Genomic DNA, 21,307 nt, shown 5'->3' with positions numbered 1-21,307 from the left:
TAGAGGACATGCCTGTATCTACAGGATGCCTGGCAACGCTAGCTTCCCCAAGAGTATCACTAAGTGAGATTAAACATCACTTCCTATATTTAACAGCCACTTCTATTCATTTTGTGTAAATACCCTGTTGACACCTTTGCCCACTTTTCCATATTGTCTTATTTATTATATTTCTGGATATCTTCATGTAATATTAAAGAAAATAGCTTTTTAAATACACTATGACTTGTGCATATTTTTCTCAATTATTATTTGTCTTTTGACTTTACTTTTAGTGTTGTTTGCCAAACTGAAGTTTCTGAATTTTATGTTGTCAATTTATTACCTTTTCCTTACTGGTTTCCAAATTTTTAGTAGTTTTTACAAAGCCCACTCGCAATCCAAAGTTATAAAAATGTTCTATGTTTTCTTGTAATTCTCTTGCAGTTTCATTTTTTTACATTTAAAATTTTAATCTATTTGGAATTTTTTAAAAAATTTTTATTTATTTATTTATTTATTTATTTATGGCTGTGTTGGGTCTTTGTTTCTGCGTGAGGGCTTTCTCTAGTTGTGGCAAGTGGGGGCCACTCTTCATCGCGGTGCACAGGCCTCTCACTATCGCGGCCTCTCTTGTTGCGGAGCACAGGCTCCAGATGCGCAGGCTCAGTAATTGTGGCTCACGGGCCCAGCCGCTCCGCGGCATGTGGGATCCTCCCAGACCAGGGCTCGAACCCGTGTCCCCTGCATTGCCAGGCAGATTCTCAACCACTGCGCCACCAGGGAAGCCCTCTATTTGGAATTTATTCTGAGTACTCTGTGACGTCTAGAGCCAATTTACTTATTTCTCTCCTCATAAATTTACTGCCGAGATCTTTTCCACACTGAATTGAGATGTCATCTTTATCATGTACTAAAGTCCCCACCATATTTCAGTCCATTTCTAGATTTAAAAAAGTTCTGTTCTTTTGGTTTATTCACATATAAGTACCCCCTGTTTTAATTACTGAGACTTTGGTGAAAGTTTTACTGTCTGGTAGTGTATGTCCTCTCTTATTATTTTTCCTTTTTAGAGTTTTCCAGGCATTTTAATTTATTTTTTCTATATTAACTCTAGAGTTAGCCTGTCTAACTTCAAAACAAAGCAAAGTAAAACAAAACAAAGACCAAAATCTTTTGTGTGTTCATCGAGGTTACATTGAATTTAAGAATCAACTTGGGAGGAGTGTCACCTTTGTGATGCTGTGTGTTCCTTCCCAAGGCAGTGGTATGCCTCACAAGTTTTTCCACATCTTTTATTTTGTACCTTAATGGTGTTTTAATGTTTTCTTAAACATAATCCACATTTAAATATTCAGCGTATTCCTATATATTTAATCTTTTTGGTTGCAATTATAGTTCTTTTCACTTAATCTTCCAACTGCATTCTTTATATATTTGAAAGCCATCGCTTTCTGTATAATAACTTTGTATCCCACTACTTTATTAAATTCCTTTTATTGTTTATAATCATTGTTAAGTTGATAATTGGGGGTTATTCAGATATAGAATCATAACTTCTGCATATGTTGATAATTTCCCGCCTCTTTTCAACTTCTTATTTAATTACACTGGTGAATACTGCTAATACAGAGAGAAATGTTATTGATAGTAGCGCATGTAACAGTTACCTATTGCCACTATAATACTTCAGAACAAACTATTCCAAAACTAGAGGCTTAAAACAGCAACCTGTCATGGCTGCTCACATGTCTACAAGTTGCCTGACAGTTCTGGGTAGGCTGGGTTCCACTATGTGTTTTTAGTCAACATAGGTCAGATGGTCTAAGATGGCCTTATCTGGGAATGTTTATATATAACTCAGATCCCCTCCTCGTGGCCAAAAGGTGTGACCCATTTATTTTGTACCAAGGATTGGCCCAAGTGACTCAGTAGATGTTTGTGGATAAAAGAATGAAGTTGGTTTACTAAAAACAAATAATTCTGATACCCTTGAGGAAGAAAGGGGTCTGACGAGTTTTCCTTTGAGCTAAGTGCTTACAGTTGCCACATTGAACTTGGGTTTACTAGAGAACTAAGGTAAACCTGTTGGCAGGATGGGCTGCTTATGCATTGATGTATAGCTCTGTTACCTGGCTCAGAAGCTCTCAACCTCTGCCAAAAACATGAGACCACATACTGAAATGTTTTCAATCTTCAAAAATATTTTTTTTCTGTAAAAAATATCTTAAAGATCATGAGGGTTGTCACAGGCAGAGCTGAAGCTGGTGCAGTTTCCTTTTCAGACATCTTCTCTGTGAGTACAAATAAACTTCCAAAGTGTTTCTCTCCACTTAAAATTTTTTGCTTCCAGGATAGAAAATGAACCGAGAAAAAGGTGTTTACTGAGGTGTTTTCACTAAAGGAATAAGCCAGATACATTTTCTACTCTCCATGTCAAATGCACAGAATCTCCGAAACGAAAAACTTGGATATGTTAATAATTCAAACTCTTGCTTCAGTTACTCATTGTCCTTGCATTTCCCTGTGTGTTTGGTAAATGTATGACTAAGAAAAACTGGTCACGTTTTGATAGAATGGCTCAAGGGTCTCTTGGACCTTGTTGTGCTCTGCCAGATCTCGCACAAGACATGGAGGTTAATTAATTTCCTTCCTTAATTCCATCCCCATGTGACACGTCTGGAGACAGTTATATGTGATCTGCATGTGTCTGTGTAGATGAAATAACAACCATGGCCGAGGTGCATAAGGACTCATGTGAATAGGGTTAATTTAGAAATCAAAATAAAACAGTAACTTGAAGATATGAATTACCATAAAGTTATTCCATTAGTGTGGAATGACCTATGCCATAGGGAATGATGGTCTTGAGACATCCTTAAATTTCTAGCTTGTACATCAAATTTAGTTTTGAGATATACATGAGTTACAAACTCTGTGACTTGGTAGAGAACAACATACTAAAAGAAAATTAAGAATTACAATCACCTTTCTCTTGAAATGTGTTAATTAGGGCTTGCTTCATGGGTGGCAAAAGGGAGTAATAGGGAGATGGTTAATTCAGTTTGAGGAGTGAGGAGAGGCCAAAAATAGGAAAAGGAATCATGAGATCAAAATGAGGAAAAACAGGGCTGGAATGGGAAGTAGAGCATGAAGCATGTGGGGAAAGTGGTTCTAGATGAATGAGGAATAATGGTACCAGAACAATGCCTGGTTTAGGTGGCATGGAGAGAAGGCTCTTATGTGGCATTGACAGCAGGGCACACCATAGGGCTTGATGCAGTAAAGGAAATGAGTAGGAGTAGATAGATATTAATTGACAATTATTTTTCAAATTTGTGGTAATAGAGAGGCACTAGTAATTAAAGGCATAGGTTACCAGCATTAGGTATTGTCTTAAAATAAAGTGTAAACTGGCAGTTAAAAATGGCATTTATTTTTACCTTGTGTGCATAAATTGATTATTGTTGATCATTTTCCCATATATTTGCTTATAATTTATCTTTTTTTATTTCATGAATTATTTATAATTTTTTTCTGCTTGTTTTCAGTACGTACTGGACAAATTTATTTTCAAAATGGAAGTAGCTTTATCTTTGCCAATAATAAATAAAATAATAAAAATTATACCTGTATCTTATAAAAATTCAGATGTTTATCAAAGGATAGAGAAATAAAAATCAATCATAATTCCACCATTCAGAGAATAAATATTGTTCTTAATAATAATATATTATTATTGTTTTAAATAACTATTTTTTATAACATTTATGAAAATTAGATTTAATAAAAAATTTTTATTGTGGTAAAATATACATAACATAAAATTTTAGCCATTTTTGAATGTAAAATTTAAGGGCATTAAATACATTAACACTATTGTGGAAACATGATATGTTTTCCCTGAATTGTTTTACTTACACTGATAGCTTCTCATGCAAAAAATAAAGGCACGATTCTTTAAAGGCTCCCTACGGTTGCATTGTAGAGCTGGCCTATTGATGGACATTTGGATGTTTCTAATATTTTTAGCTGTTAAAAACCATGTTGTGATGAACATTCTTATGTCATTATTTATACAGTTTTGCAGACCTGTCTATTTACTTTTGGATGAACACCTAGAGGATGAATGGCTGGATTGAAGAGTAATCATATTTATAATGCATTTGACACATATTATCAGATTGGCTTCCAGAAATGCCATACCAGTTACACTCCTACCAGCAGGAAATGAGAGTATGGGACAATATTTTATTGTTTTTTGTATACTTTTGGTGTTTGAATTTTTTATAGAGTTAACATAATATTTTTACCATTATTAAACCATTATCTGTCATATATTTGTACTTTGCTTTCTGACTTTTACATTTGCTTTTTCTCTAGTTTTAAACACTTATCTATCTAGATTTTATTTTGACATATGGTTTGAGAAAATAAGCCAAATTGGTCTCCTCCTACTAAATTGCTAAGCAATTGTTACAAAATTTATTAGATACGCCACTCCCCATTTGATTTGTGTTGCCTAGTCTATCACACATTTTATTGAGAAAATGACTGTACTTTCATTTTCAGTATGTAACAACACAAAACAGGGTTCCTATTAAATCGTTTAATATTCTTGTTTTGTCCAAATGCCAGAAGTTTCAAATTGTTAAAAGTTTATTGTATTATCCACTTCTATTTTATTATGTTCCAAGGATACCATCATTCCTCTCAGAGAACAGCCCAATTTTGTCATAGACAGTGATAGTAAAACAGGATTTGCTTCAGTTAACTACCTCACGACTGTTCCTTGGAGTACTCTTGCTTTAGTAAGAGGTGTGAGAGACACTGTGGTCTAATGGTGTAGAACACTTGAAAAATTTGGATGCATGTAGTAATAGCTCTTGTATATTCAACACTGTTAAATTATTTATAATAATCAGTAGGATTACTCATAAGTAATGAAAATATGGCAAAGTTTCCACTAAATCATATGGTCTGTTTGGGTGTAATAGGGAAGAACAAATCTGACTCCATATTGGGTCTGTTTCTTTTACTTTAACCTTTGTATTCTATTGCTTTTGCTACAAGTTAAGAATGTTGCCTATAGCCTGAAATATACAGGATCGCCCATTCTCAAGACTCTGACCTTTAAAGGTATAACACTTTTCCATTCATATAGAGGTAAAAAGTTGCAGAACTGAGAATAAATTGTTGGAGGTTTACAGGAACATCCTGACCTGACCTACGTGGACAGCAGCAAGAACAAAGGATTCTGACACCAAGAAGTCTGCAACAACCAACCACGCCCCCTCCCCTGTTAGTATAAAAGAAGCCTGAATTCTAACTTGGGTAAGATGGTTCTTTGGGACACTAGAATACCATTTTTTGGGTCTGCTGGCTTTCTGAATAAAGTCGCTATTCCTTGCCCCAACAACTCATCTCTTGATTTATTGGCCTGTCGTTCAGCAAGCAGTATGAGCTTGGACTCGGTAACATGTGTTGGTTGATATTCTGTTGCCTATTCATCTATTGCCTATCCACTCATCCTTCCATCCATTCTCTACCTACTTCCAAAAACAACTCAAGATGATCTTGATATATTAGGACAGTTTTTTGAATTGTGGTTTGTAGGTATTTGTATTAAAATAACTCCAAATACTCTCAAAATGTGGATTCTTGAGCCCCACCATGAACCAACTATATTGGAGTCTCTAGGGGGTGGTGCATGAGCACCTACCTAGCAGCGTCCCCTACACCACGTGATTCTGGTGCACCTTAAAGTTTGTGGACACCAGAGACTATTGGAATATTAGAGTGTGGAAATTTGATCCTCCAACCAAGTTAATTAACCTCTGTATGGAACACAGTGGTTGCTCTAATTCTGTGGTTATTTTTTCAACCATCTGTTGTATTTTTATTACTGGGAGTCATGTGAAAAATGTTGCCCACCCTCGTATGTTATTACATAGCTTTGGAAATTCCTTCATCCCAATCCAGTGTTTTTCTCTAAGAAAAGAAACAATGTAGGGAAGGAAAACATCTGAATAGCAACACACATTTATTTTTCAAGACAAGTTTTGAAGAAAATTGTCAGGTGTTTTCAAAAGCAACACTTTTGCCCTGAAGACAAAGGGCAAAAACTTGGATCTTTTGAGTCTCCTAATCCCACTGGAAGAATCCACAAATGTGTGCACTTTATTAGGGGGTGCTATGGGTAGTAGTCTTTTCCTGGCTCAAAACGTAAGAGTCACCTAGGGTTAACTGCCAAAGATACAGATTCCAGAGCTCTACCACAAAGATGCTGAATCAGAATCTCCAGGAGAGTGGACTGAGAATCGGATTTTAAACAAATACCCTGGATGATTCTTCTATTCAGGCATATTTGCTTTCAGAGCTAGTTATATGTGTGTTTAAATCCTTACTCTGTTACCTTAGCTTGGTGATCCTTGGCAAATTACTGCTTAACTTCTCCAAGCCTCAGCTTCTCCATTTATAAAACTGAGATGCTTTTTTACTCGGGGGTCTTGTAAGAAGGAAATAAACTAATAGTAGGTTAAGCTGCCAACACAGTTTCTAACATGTATTCAGAGTTTAAGATTTGTTGCTTCCCACCCTACTCCCCTTAGAATGATTATGTTTGTTCAAATCCTATCAACGTTTTAGGAATTTATGATTGACCTTTATGCAAAATAATCCAAACTAGCTTGCTGGCAGGGAAGCATATGGCAAAACCACAGAAGGAAACTTCTCGCTGTAGATCTGAGCTCTGTTTTTCAAATTGTGGTCCATGCATCTGAATCACCTATGATTCGCTTTAAAAATAATTAAATCAATAAACTGGGTTCCTGGCTCTCATTCCATACTCATCAAATCAGAAACTCTAGGATCAGGATCTATGATCAACTTTTTAAACAAGCACTCTTAGTAATCCTTACATTTCTGAAAGTTGGGAAGCAGAGAGAAAAAGATTTTAATAATCAGAAGGACCTCCTTCCACAGAGCCTCCAGAATTGGTGTCTGACATCGCAGTGTCTGTGCCGTAGACCATCTCATTCCTTCCTGGTAAGCAGTCTCCTTTGTCACTCTGGCTCCACAGCCCTTGCTTAACTGTGCCCGGCCCTGGGATGTTCAGAGGACACCATCATTCCAGCTGCCGCGGAAAAGAAATTTGATCTAACATTTCCTGCTATGCCTCTGGTTTTCATGGCCTTGTTTCCTGGTCTCCATCCACCCCCTCTCCTGTCAGCAAGGGCTGTGACTTGTGCACAACTGCTGGGTTGTATCATCTCCGGTTGACACTGGTCCTTCTGGGAGTGTTGGCCGAGAAGACCACCTTTGTTGCAAAGTCGTCTAAGAAACATGATCCCATAAACAAAATGCTGAAACTACAGCATGTCCTGAGGGCTGCTTTGCAGAAGTGACAGGTGGTGACTAGGCTGAGCCCAGAGATGTCTGAATATTCCAAGAACAAGTGTCCAGTCTTGGTCCCTCCTAGCCTCTCAGTTTTCCAATGACATTGGCCTCAATGTCTGAAGATAGGGAGCACCTCGGATTCTAGATTTGTTCTAGTTTCAGGGATGCTCAGCTTGTCTGCTGACTTCAAAATCAGGAGTCTCTGTTCCTTCAAAATCAAGCTCCTGGGCCTATGTTCTGGCCAATAGCTAATAGGTGAGAGCAGGTTCAAGCTCAGAGATGGAGCTTTGCCTCTTGCATGGCTATGCACGTTGGTTAGTGGTCAAGGAAGCCCCTCCCAGAATGTACTAGGAGAGATCCAAACAAATGACGGGCTGAGCTTCCCAGAACTCAGGGTGACCTTGAAGTTAGTGTTCAGGTTTGTACTTTCAAGAGAGTACAAGGGGAGTCAAGAGGGAAAGGCTCTGCCCTTATCTTAGAACATAGGTCTCTCCTCTGCAGTCTCTGAGTGAGGATAAAGAGTGATTTATGGCAAACAATATTTGAACAGCATTCCTCATCCTGGCTTTTAATTAAAGGGATCTATGAAAGATCACCATTAACTCAGGTCTCCACAGCCAAAAATGATTCACACAACTGAAAACATAAACAAAGCTCCAGCAGACCTCCCCCTTTACCAAGTTTATCCATGCTCTCTATGCAGCAGCTCTCTATGCTGCTGCTTTTTATTTGATAAGTCTGTCCTAATGCTAATAATTCTTGTATCCAAGAAACACATGTTGTTGAGTCAAATGCCTTAACAAATTGATGATCCCAGTTTCCCGTGGATTATTTTTCAGGCGTGAGAAATTAATTGTCTAAGCATAATCCCATGGTTCAGCTGGAGATTTAGCAAGGTTTCCCTAGAAAGTTGTCAAGGAAATCCCAGATATAGATGGTGTCAAGATGGGGAGGCAGATTTGTGATGGAGTTTGGTGTGCAGGATGTTTATTAAGGAGTGTCTTTGGGAAGGGGAAGGGGATCAGGGGTGGGCAGAATGCAGGCACACGGCAGTCTCAGCTGATTCCATGGGAGCTCTGGAGCTAGAATGGCCCTTCAGAGTTGCCCCAAGTTGGGCTGAGATGGATCAGTGATTAGGTATGGGCCGCCCCTGGGAGAGGTGTGACTTGGATGAGCCAGCTTCTGCAGCTGAGGCAGTCCTGGGAGAAGCTGATGGTAAAGCCTTTGAGCCAACAGCACGCCCAGTGGCTGAGACCAGTCCTTCATGGCAGGGGGCCTGCTGGGCGCATCTTTATGTCCATGGCGCTCTATCCACGTGCCAATAACACCTACTAGAAATACCTCAGTGTGATTTTGCACTACTCCCCACTTTGCTTTGGGGATCTCCCTCTTTCTCCCTCTCTTATCTTCTCTAGCTCTTTGTCTTATTCTCTCTCCTGCCTTTCAAGATAATTCTCCACCCAGCTTCTACCATTAATGTCTCAGTTAGCATTCAGTGTCTCCATCCACATTGGTCCCTGGTTTGAGAGTCATTTTTTGAGCTTTGACCCAAATCCCTGCGTTCTGCTTTATGGCCTCAGGATTATGTGCCACACCCACATCTTCTTCTGACAAAGCCATCACCCTTTCTGTGTATCTTTGTCTCCTTCTACAAAAAGAGAACACTAAAACCCAGCTTGGATTTGAAATGAGACAGTGACCCAGAGACCATGTATTGTCTTTGACGCTTAGCTTTGTCATTTCGCTTGAGAAAGCCCCTCAAGGTTAGGTTGGGATCCATCCTCAGATGTTTATATGTTGCCTAGTTCCCAGTCTTTGGCCCTCCTAAAAATGAGCTGGCTACCCATTAAGGGCCATGCGGCAGAGCTCATATCCATGAATTTTTGAGGGAATGTCACTGAGTGTCCTTTACTACCCAAGACTTGTAGATCTGGAAGGATCTTAGCCCCTACCATTGTAGCCTCAGCAATAGCAGCTGCTTTGTATTTTCCACTCAGATTCAGCTGAAACTCATCGGAAATCAGATCTGATGAGGGCCTTAGTTCTGATGACTACACTAACCTCATCTGATCAGATTTCCAGTTAGTCAGGATGGTTGCTGAGTCCTTTGTCCTGTTGTTTCCTTGAGACCAATTTGGAATGGTGGTGCTTCATGAATAATCCATGGGCATTAACCAGTTGCACACATAAGGGCATTTCTACTGTGTCTTCGCCATGGAATTTTAGATGGTTCTGACGTAATTCACAAGTAATCAGGAAGAGCCAGGCTCTGATTTAAAGTATCAAGAGACCTTTAAGGGTCCTTTCAAGTTTCCAAAGGAAAGGCACGCTATTAACTATGAGTGGTCCTAACAGGGATATTTCCCCTGGAGGGTCTTTAATGTCACAGTTGGCAGTATTACAGGGACGAAGAATATATAAGGATACTTCTCAAATTATTTGGAACAAAACTTGATGCCAGCTACTTTTGGTTTCTGTTGTTGCCTTAATCACCAAGTTGTGTGGGTTAAAACAAAAGCCATAATTAAATTGAACCCAGTTTTGGGGGAAAAATTGGGCAACTCTTTGCTTTAAACAGAAGCAGGTGGTGTTGGAATGTTCAGTGGAAGTGAGCTGTGAGGAGGCAATGCAGATTTTTTCATTGAAAACAGTTAAAAATACTCGTGGTCTTTTGTGTCAGGCTGTGATTAAGATATATACATATATATCTTAATTTTATGTGTATATATATATATATATATATATATATATATATATATATATATATATATATGAAACTGAGATATATATATCTATCTCAGTTTCAGAAAAACTGTGATGGAAATACAATACAGTTTTAATTATAGAGTGATCTTTTGTGGTAAGGGAGGGTGGAATTTGTTTCTGTGTTTGTGTGTGCATGAATGTGAGGGAGAGTTTAAGTGTTGCTGTAGATGAAGATGTCCTTTTCCAATTAGAAATGTGATTTCATTTGTATTCCATTCAGGAACTCATCCATGCTGTAAAGAATGCCCATTATTTATGCAGCAAACTTTCACAATGGAAAAGAGGACGGATGGAAGAATTTGGCCAACACCTCATTGGCTGCCTGGGATAGGAGAGCTGATCTGGTTGACAAGCAGGAATTCTATTCTTCCCTAATCATTCTAGGGTTTTCATTCCTGAGTCCATGTGTTTGTTCCGTGGAATGCTCATAGTAGGGTCACATGTCTCCAGGCATGGGGAATGAAGAGCGGGCCATAGCTCAATTGTTGAAATGCCCATTTCCCTCAGAAAATACATCTTTCATTGCAGCACAAGGGCTTCTCTCTAGTTGTGGTGTGCGGGTTTTCTCTTCTCTAGTTGTGGCGCGTGGGCTCTGTAGGCGTGGCACGCGGGTTCCAGAGCGCATGGGCTTTGTAGTTTGCGGCATGCAGGCTCTCTAGTTGAGGGCGCGAGCTCAGTAGTTGTAGCACGTGGGCTTAGTTGTCCCATGGCATGTGGGATCCTAGTTCCCTGACTAGGGATCAAACCTGTGTCCCCTGCATTATAAGGTGGATTCTTTACCACTGGACCACCGGGGAAGTCCCTGTCCTGTATTTTTATTTGTTCAATCTGGCACCCTTACCTCTAAAGGGCATTTTTCCTCTGATTGAAAGTGAGGCAGACGCTTTTTGAAGTCTTAGATTTTTGTTACTGTTGTTGTCATTGTTCTTTTTGACTTCATTAAATTCACAAGGATGCCTGGATTTTTATAGCTCCCATTCCTTCATTGAAATTGAAGCAGGTTTCATGATTTCTGCTTAAGAAAAGGATAATTGAGCAGCCAGCATACTCTCCCACTTGTAAGTTACCATTCAATTATTCTTAGTTGAATGGACAATGTAAATGCTAGTAATTTGCCAAGTTGGTTATTTGAGGATTTTTACAGATGAGGAAAAACATTAGAATTGTACGTTGCGAAGGGCAGTTATAAAAATAAAGGAAGCTTATTAAAGCCTGTGATGGGATGAAGATGTTTAGTAAAATATGTAGTGATATTACAGGTTCTGTTTCCAGCTCTGAGGATAAATAGCTGTGAGACCTTAAGCAAAGCACTTAATCTCTCTGGGCCTTATTTTCTCCTTTTACAAAATGAGCTAGCTGTATTAGATGACTTCTAGGGCCAATTCTGGCCCTTTTATTCCACCAAAAATATGTAATTTTTCCAATACTCCAATGCTAAATCATTTCTAATTTGGTAACTTGGGAGTCTGATTCTTTAGAAAGCAAGGGAAAAGTACTTCCCAGGCATAAAGGGATTCCTCCAATGATTATGATTAGCAGTTGTTTTATCACTTTAGTAACAGAAAGCTATTTCAGCAGCAGTTCTTTCTTGTTTATTCCATTTGTTCGTCTAGCCAACCTTTGTGTGGTTGTATGGGTTTGAGAAATCAGAAAGTATAAGATAGGGTCTCCGTCTCAGTCTAGTGGGTTTGGGGGAAGGATGGGTATGGAGAGAGACACAAGGAACAAGTCAGAACCTTGTGGTAAATACTAGGCTAGAGACAATGGTGGAGTAGTATGAAATACAGCACATATTGATTTCTAAGGAAGTAGTTTTCCTAGTTGTTGCTGATTGAATTCACTATAAATTCTAGTATCTCTAGTGTCTGGCCACTCTGATCAGATGCAGCATCAGAATCACGTTACTTACTCCGTTACCATGGCATGCATGTTCACATGAGCTGGTACATACACACATGCACACACGTACACAGAAGTGAAAGCTTTCTAGAGAGGGAACAAAAAAGAAGTTATGTGTGTAGAAGAAAGGACAGAAAGGAGCAAGAAAGAAGAGTTGCTGTTCAAAAGAGCCACCTTTTGTCTCCATTTTTTCTACTCTCTATTATATCATTAAGATTAGGGATTTTTAAAAAGTAGCCAAAATTTACGAAGTACTTACTATGTGCTAATCATTGTTATAAACATGCTAATCATTGTTACACACATTCACTTATTAAATTCCCTCAATAACCCTATGCAATAGATACTATCATTAACCCATTTTACAGGGGAGGAAACACGCATAAACGGGTTTTTTTTTGCTTGTATGTTCCCCTTTTTCTTAGATGAGAAATCCCTCTACTGTTCTTACAATGTAATTGGTCCAGGTCTAAGAAATACAACCAGTATTTTTCTGAGGGCTTCTATTTCCTAAGGAATTAAGAATTATGATTTTGTGAACTATTTCCTTATATCTGGCTTTGCATAACTCAAATACAATGCTTTTACAACTACTTCTCCTATTTTCCCCAGATCCCACTGAGCCATCCTTTCCTCCTTATTTCAGAGGGTATGGTGGTTATGCAATGCGTATTTCTCCTCTTCAGCCCCACACCCACAAGATGGATCAGTGTATTATTTGAATTGGTTTGCGCAAATAATTAAGAGATCATTTTTAAAGAACTAGCAGATGTAAATGCGAACATTCCAAACGGGGCATTAGATTAGAAGCCACTGGATCAAAGCCGTGCTTAACAATTGTCTATGTAAGAACAGTGTGAGAGGCATTTGTAAAACTCTGAGGAGGAGCTGGAGAGTGTGGGAAGCAGTGGGGTGGCAGAGGGTGTGTCTTGCTCTTGGCTGTATTAGCTGGGGGTGCCTTCCGCCATCCGCCGTCCGGAGGATGCAGAGTAACGAGTGACAACGCAGACGCCGCCATTCCTCTCTGTCACGTACCTGGGAAATTCCTCTTGGATTTATTAGCCACATAAATTGCTTGTCTGCAAAGCGTAGCCATAGAGCACCCCAGAAAGATTGAAATGGTATCATTTCTTTGGGAATAATAAGCTAGAGGTAGTATAGCAGTCCAAGAGCAATTATAACACTATTAAATGTTCAGGTTACTCCCTCTCCCTCATGATTTGTGCCTGAGAAAAGTGTACCCAAAGGTCTGTATTTTCAAAAGGAGGTCAGAGCTGTCCAGTAGCCAAGAACAGCAAAAAAGACATTGATGATTCCTGAGCAGAAGACTAGCAACTTGCCATTTCTTTTTTAGAAAGCAAAACATTATACTATGAAAAACTATTCACACCGTGTAAAAACACATGTACCATATACTATGTAAACATGTATACAGTGTAAATATGTAACATCACATATACTGTGTAAACATGTAAATATGTATATCATGCAAACATGTAAAAACCATGTATATATGTAAATGTGCTTGCCATGTAAAAACATGCATACCATGTAAACACATACATACCATATAGACATGCAAAAAACATGTATACCCAAACTGATTTATATTTTCTTGATTTTTCTAAGAGTCTAATGAGAAACAATCTGTTGGTTTAAGGAAATTATGATATAATCTGAAATATGATTTCAAAAGGCCTTAGAGTCCTAGAATGCTTGAGTTGGATGGGATGTTAGAGACCATTCTCTTCAGCCAAATAGATATAGGAAACCATTTGACAAACATTTGTTGACTTCCTACTAGATGTATAGTGCTAGACTAAGTACTTTAGGTAAAAAAGAAGTAAAATGACAGCAAAAGCATGAGCAAAAAAAGAAAAAAATGAATAATTGGACTCTTTCAAAATTAAAAACCTTTGTGTATCACAGGAATTATCAAGAAAGTGAGAAGACAACTTGGAGAATGAAGGAAAATATTTTCAAATCATAAATTTGATAAGGGTCTAGTATTTAGAATATCAAGAACTCCTACAACTCAACAAGAAAATGACAAATTAACTAAAAAAGGGGCAAAGGACTTGAACAGACAGTTCTTCAAAGAAGATATACAAATGGCCAACAAGCCCATGAAAAGATGCTCAAAATCATTAATCATTAGGGAAATGCACATCAAAACTATATGACACCATTTCACATCCACTAGGATGGCTGTAACAAAAAAAATTAAAGAAAGAAAAATAACAAGTGTTGGAGAAGATGTGGAGAAATTGTAACCCTCATTCATTGCTGATAGGAATGTAAAATGGTTCAGTCACTGGGGAAAACAGTTTGGTGGTTCCTTAAAAAGTTAAACATAGAATTATTGTATAATCCAGTGATTCCACCTCTAGGTATAGACCCAAACAAATTGAAAACAAATACATGTATATGCATGTTCTTAGCAGCATTATTCACAATAGCCAAAAGGTGGAAACAACCCAAGTGTCCATCTATGGAAGAATGGATAAACAAATTGTGGTTTACACACACATTGGAATATTACTCAATCCTATAAAGGACTGAAGTACTGATACATTCTACAATGTGAGTGAAGGTCAAAAAATTATGCTAAGTGAAATAAGCCCTACACAAAAGGTCACATTTTGTATGACACTATTTGTACAAAATATCCAGCATAGGTAATCCAGAGAGACAGAAAACAGATGAGCAGTTGCCACTAGTGGTTTGGAGTGATGAAAATGTTTTGGAACTTGACTAAAGTGGTGATTGCACAACATTCTGCATATACTAAATGTTACTGAATTTTGCACTTTAAAATGGTTAATTTAATGTTAATGTAAATTTCACTTTCATTGAAAAATAAAGTAGTGCACTGTATAATAAAAAGGGCACTGGATCTGGAATCAGACATGGGTTTGTGACTTGGCTTTGCTACTTTCTCTTTATATGAACCTGAAGAAATCATTCAATCTCACTCTGGAAAATGCATGTTCATAAAATAGGCAACATTCTAACCTACCTCAGTTGGGCATTCAATTAACAGCTGGTAGACAATTGAGATAACACATATGAAACCTTTTCCTATCTGTGATCATTATTTTCATATAAACTAGGTATTGACTAAGCAAACTGAGAATCATTGCAAAGTAATACTTGTGGGGAAAATGATGCACACTTACTGTGGAAAGGAAGAAATGCAAGAGTGAGCTAAGTGAGGTGGCGAAGTAGAGACAGCAAGACTGGATGGTTTCGGTCCTCTGCTGGCCTTTCCACGTTCTGGGAAGGCGGGAACACACCGTGTGAGTCAAGCAAAGGATCAGGCAATGGTGGAAGAGAAAGGAGAAGAGGGCTTGGCTCACCCGCAGTGGGATAAACTGAGAGCTGGCTAACCCCTGGGAAGTTAAGGATTGACACCACGTGCGGGCCCTCAGCCTGGGTTCGGCTGAACTCACTGCTGCAGACTCAAAGGGTTGCTGATTATATTTATTTTGCAATGTGCAGATGTGCCTAGTTGCTTGGGCCTCTGGGCACAATAGTGATAACAATGCAATTTATTGGCCTTGTTTCATCTTCCTCAAGTAACCCAGTCCACGTGCCCACTGGCAGTTGATTCTGCCAAGGGAGAGACGGGGAAGGAAGATCCTAGTGACTCCGGGGGGAAGGCGCTGTGCTGGCACCCCAGAAACAAGGGGCTGTGTCTGTCTTGAGCTGTGTGCAAACTGCTTTATCTTTAAGAGCAAGGACATGGAAAAAGCTTTTGTTCAGGAAAAAAAAAATCCTTTGTACAGTGGGTCAGCAAAAGTCTGAGAGGCAAATCCACTCTGTTACTTCCAGTAATGGAAAAATACGTTGTTTTATATTGGCAGGTAATTATTTATTATGTAAATATATATATTTTTTTTAAACAGAGGGAACCACTATTTTTATTTTTTATTTTTTTAAATTTTTATTTATTTATTTATTATTTATGGCTGTGTTGGGTCTTCGTTTCTGTGCGAGGGCTTTTTCTAGTTGTGGCAAGTGGGGGCCACTCTTCATCGCGGTGCGCAGGCCTCTCATTATCGCGGCCTCTCTTGTTGCGGAGCACAGGCTCCAGACGTGCAGGCTCAGCAACTGTGGCTCACGGGCCTAGTTGCTCCGCGGCATGTGGGATCTTCCCAGACCAGGGCTCGAACCCGTGTCCCCTGCATTGGCAGGCAGATTCTCAACCACTGCACCACCAGGGAAGCCCCTATTATGTAAATATTTGGTTTTGCTTTAAATAATACCTAAATATGTGTGTGTATAATCATATTAATGTTCAGAATAACTTAACTAGAATTCCTATCCTAGAATGAAGAGATAATTCATTTATTAGCAGTCAAGGTCTGTGAAATGGTCATACAAAGAGAACTTTAAAAATTTTAGGCTAACGTAGGACAAATTAAAAATTTTGGAAACCCTCAGCCTTCACTCTGTGTGTACGTGCAGAAGCACATGTGTGCTTGTCACATGCGTGTGTGTGAGTTTGTGTAAATGCCCTTTGCTGAAGGACTGCAAAGCTCTGGCATGAATGTGGGTCTGGCCTAGTAACAAAAAGCTCAGCTCATCTGACAGCTGCTCTGTGGCTCAGCGCATTCATGGCTTCAAGTGTCCCCAGTATAAAAAGTTGAGGTGATTCACCCAACTTTAGCCTCTATTTATATAACCAGGAGGTATCTATTTCTAGTGGAATTGAATTTGAACTTCCAGAACTTCAGATTTACTTCCTTTTGATAAGACATAGTTTTCTATTTGAGAAGGGAGGACTTTCCAAACCTAACAAAACAGATGAGCAACATATAAGTCGACCAGACTTACACACAGGTGGACTTATATGGAGTGTGTGACAAAGGCAAAATTGTTCTTCAGGGCGTTATCAAGGCCCCTATTATTGCCATAAACTATTATAATGATGGTCTGTTGAAGAGCCGCAGTGGAGAAACAAAAGTCAGAGGAGAAAGTGCTGATGATCTTTGGCTGTTTGGGAGCAGAGACCAATGTATTGGGGCCCAAAGCCAAGCTCGAAATCTTGGGCCCCAAGAGTAGAGGAGACAGAATGGGGAGGAGAGGAGAGATAAAGTAGTAGGGCTTCTTCATTTTGTTGAAAGACATGAAAGTCCAGGGAAAACAAATGAGAAAAATTGTTACTTATTTCTCTTTGAAGATTTCCCCTTCCCTGCCTCTCCCAGCGAAAATTAGAAAAATGTAGAATTAGGAAATAGTTTTCAATGATGAATAACATGCTTAAGACAGGTTGTTTACCTGGCATTGAATTCCCAAAAATAATTTTTAAAAATTGTGCAAGAGGAAGAATTACCGGGAAACACATTGTTTCTGTTCATTATAAGCCATCATAATGATAAACAGGACCACTACAACATTCCAGGGGAGGCACCAGACACATTTCTCCCTGAAAGAAGTACCTTTTAGTGTTGGCAGTGGCTGCTAGGGGTCAAGGGCATTGAGACATTTCATTGCCTACAAATGCCTATCAACCAGTCAATCACTTTTCTAGATTGGGTGGGGGTCCTCATTACCAAGGTATTTTCTATTCAAGTTTCTAGAGCTATGAGGTTATATAGAGAGTCACCATAAGATAAATAATTATTGGGCTGGCCAAAAAGTTTGTTTGGGTTTTTCCATAAGATGTTGCGGAAACATTCATTGCCCAAACGAACATTAGTATTGGGCGAACCCAATACTAATGAACTGGCCACTTTAAAGCATTAGACCTCCCTCAAACAGCCTTCCTCCTTTATAGTAAAGTCAATTTTGCTGACTGTCAGATGTTGTAAACATCCAGTGATGCAATATAGATACAGTAATAAGGCCCAGGAGAATGTAATCCTTCTCTTGAAACTGAGGGAGGAGAACCTCTTTGGAGTCCTTACCTGTATCTCATGATGTTTCTGGCAACAGCACAGCTTCTTAGGGACTTGGAGTCAGGGAGGTTACCCTGCCAATGGGGAAGCCCGTTGATCCCCTGCTCCATGCAACCCTTAGTCTGTCCTAAAGGTGCCAGTATATTCAGGGTCTGGTGAGGTCCCGCTTCCTGGTTCATAGAAGGTTGTCTTCTCACTGTGTCCTCACATGGTAGAAGGAGCTGGGGAGCTCTCTGGGATCTCTTATAAGGGCACTAATCCCATTCAGGAGGACTCCACCCTTATGACCTAATCACTTCCCAAAGGTCCCACCTTCAAATACCGTCACAGGGGGTGGGGCGGTTAGATTTCAACACATGAATTTTGGGGGAACACAAACATTCAGTCCATAGCAATGTGAATAGATGACAGGGTCTGTGTAAGGGAGAATAAGCCACCTAAAAAGCAACAAGAATTGAAATAACAGCAGACCCATGGAGGATATTGATATATATTGTAAAATATATCAGAGGTAGAGAGAAGAAAAGTGTGTTTTGCTGACCATCAGTGTTAGCGGTGCAGAGCCAAGAACTTCCCACAGCCCAGACACACACCATAGTGACAACACAGGACTGGACACCTGCCCCGAGTCTACAGCGGGGCTTTTGCCTATTTTTTATAGGTCCTCTTGTTTTAGTCTATAGTCTTTAGTCTATATTGTCTGTAGCCTTGTTAGAGACTATAGTCTTTAGTATTGTTTTTTCCAAAAATAAGCAAGGAAGAACAAAACTTGATGCAGGCTTTTGAGTAAAAGCCAAGGAAACTACAAGAAAAGGTTGCAGTTAAGAATTTTGAAAACACCCAGAGGTCCCCTCTGAAAGGCCTTTGTGGTTAGGATGATCTCTGCATCCAGCTGTAGTGCTTCCCTAGGTTGCCAGCGTCCTTGGTCGTCATTGCATCTGAATCAGCCAGTTCATTTTTGTCAAAATCTATCTCCAAGGGTCTTGGGTTCAGGAAATCTCAGAGGACTTTTGTGAAAGGGCAGAAGAAAGAAAAGAGAATGGCTCTATTAAGTCCCTTGAAGAATTTTAGAAAATTATTTGTGCTCCCCTGAATCTTTAAACTCTACAGTCTAAGGCAGAAATACTTTGAGAGTTTAGTACAAAGCAGAGAAACCCTATGATCATGACAGGGCATTGGTACTGTATTTCTTGATAATACAAAGCAAGCAGGACCTCCAGCGGTTGGTATTGAAGAGTCACATTGAAGGGTAGTGTCTGATGTAGGAAGCTCTCTGGGATCTGCCCATCTTATGATGGGCAGTGTTCACTTTCTAACTTTTCTTCCTTCCTTCCTTCCTTCTTGCTTGCTTTAGTAGGATGGGAAAGAGGTTGGTTTGTATCAGAACAACCTCAAACAAATGAGAAATAAGGTGCATTCCTTATCATTCTATACCATAGATGATACCAGAAAGTACAATATTCCTTTTTTAACCTTAATGTTGGTGTTTTCCTGGGTTCTCATACCTTTGTCAGCTTAGCATAAGCTGACAGACCTCAGCACGTGTTAGGTTAGATTTCTTAAGGTTCATTAATGTACAATTTCACGTAAAGATATATTAAATTTGTACACATTTTCCTTAGAAGTTAATATACAAAACAGGAACCTTTTATGAGCAGTCCATGTAATGCATCTTCCTTCTTTCTCTGCTCTCATTGGCTTTTATCCCTTAAATCAATCTAATGACATTTTATTGTCTCCCCCTCTCCCGCTCTCCTCTTTGGTTCCACAGGAGGAAGTGAGAAAAAATGGTAGAAACTTCCATGGTAATAGCTTTTGTCCTGCTGCACATGATATGTTTTACCTTCCTAAACACATCAAGAGACTTAGTTTGTCAATGGGAATGAAAAGCAAGTTGGATCCATTGCAGTATCTCCCCACCTACTCCCATCACTTGCCAAACAACAACCCAGTATAGTATATTCCTTTCTTTTATGGTTGCAAATTTTCTGAAAATTTTATATTTCTCCAAAAGACATACTGAGGAAAATGGATGTGATTCATTTAGTGAGGAAAGGAATTAGGATGGCTTGCTGTTATACCAGAAAATGAGCGTCTCTCATTAAAATGTCTTTGATGCATTTCTGCATCCCAAGCATCCAGCATAATGCCTGGCATGATCGCGGGCTCAATAAATGCATGATGGATTGACCTGGCATCTAAGATGGCCAGAAAAACGATAGTGACTTTTGTTATAGCCAATACCTAGGAAGGGGAATTGGGGTTAGTGATGCCAATCCTTAAACACGTCCTAAAGTTAGATTGGAAATATGTTTTGTTCAGAGATGATATTATGAAAGAAAGTACAAAGTGTCCAAATTAGAAGTTAGCTCATCAAGTAGCTGATGGAAAAAAGGGTGGGACTTCCAGAAAGGGGGTAGGAAATTAATATTTGTTGTTGAACATCTGATATGTACCAGACAACGTGACCCTCAGAAGTATAGGTGAGACATACATTGTTTCACGTAATCCCCTAAAGGGATTAGTTTTATGATATGCATCTCACAGATGAGGAAACTGAGGTTCCGGGAAGTTTGCAACTTGTAAAGGATTACAGTTAATAAGTGTAAGAGCCAAGACTCTAATCCAGGTCTGCCCATCTCCAAAACCTATGGTATTTCCCTAATTGGGAAACATCCCTTTTACCACCTTTAAAGCGAGGACGTTATTAATCCCATTGGCATTGAGAATCTTCTGAAGGGTGGAGTCCTGCGTGGAGGCTGTGATCAGGATGCTGGATGCTAGAAGAGAAATCAGACAGGTGTCCTTGCCAAGTCCTGGGGGGTCTGCCCAGCTCTCTCTTGGGAGCTACAGAGCCAAAGGGCTGAACCGGGGACTGGCCCAGAGCAATGCTTAGAGGGAAGGAAAGCTCACAGCTCGAGTTGCAGGAAGGTGCATGTCACAGATAGAATTCAGGCTCCAGCAGGCTGAGAAGTCTTCCTTTTGGGAGCTTATGGTTTGGAAAACCAACACAGACTCAAATAGTGTCTGCTGAGCAGAAAGAGGGGAGATGGGAGAAACATGATTCTAGCTACAACACGTCTTTCTCCTTCTAGATTGTATGCATTTCTTTACGCTGTTATTTACATTTAATTATTAAAGTAACATTGAACTCAAAAGGTATAAGTTCTATAGCCCACTTTTTGCAAAACTCACCTTTTAAAATGCAAGAAAAATTTGGGAAGTACAGTAAACTAGGAAAGAATGTTGCTTAGTGAAATACGAATCCCTCCTGGGCAGATCCAAATGTTGAAGGGATAATGTGAGAGCATTAAAATGAAAATAAATGAATAAACAAAACTCCTTTGTTGAATACCTATAAT

The 21,307-nt window shown here is 39.3% G+C and overlaps 1 long non-coding RNA gene across 1 annotated transcript; it reads left to right on the top strand.

The window, feature by feature from the left end:
• The first annotated feature begins 11,336 nt into the window (after positions 1 to 11,336).
• On the top strand, positions 11,337 to 17,120 carry LOC309633046. Its single transcript, XR_014247273.1, has 2 exons — positions 11,337 to 15,908; positions 16,266 to 17,120. It is a non-coding gene; the product is annotated as an uncharacterized lncRNA (long non-coding RNA).
• Positions 17,121 to 21,307: the final 4,187 nt, after the last annotated feature.

Source organism: Balaenoptera borealis (genome assembly GCF_965194805.1).
Source record: "Balaenoptera borealis genome assembly, chromosome: 8".
Taxonomy (NCBI): Eukaryota; Metazoa; Chordata; class Mammalia; order Artiodactyla; family Balaenopteridae; genus Balaenoptera; species Balaenoptera borealis.
The sequence above is the reverse complement of the archived record's forward strand: the minus strand, read 5'-3'. Positions and strand labels throughout refer to the sequence as shown.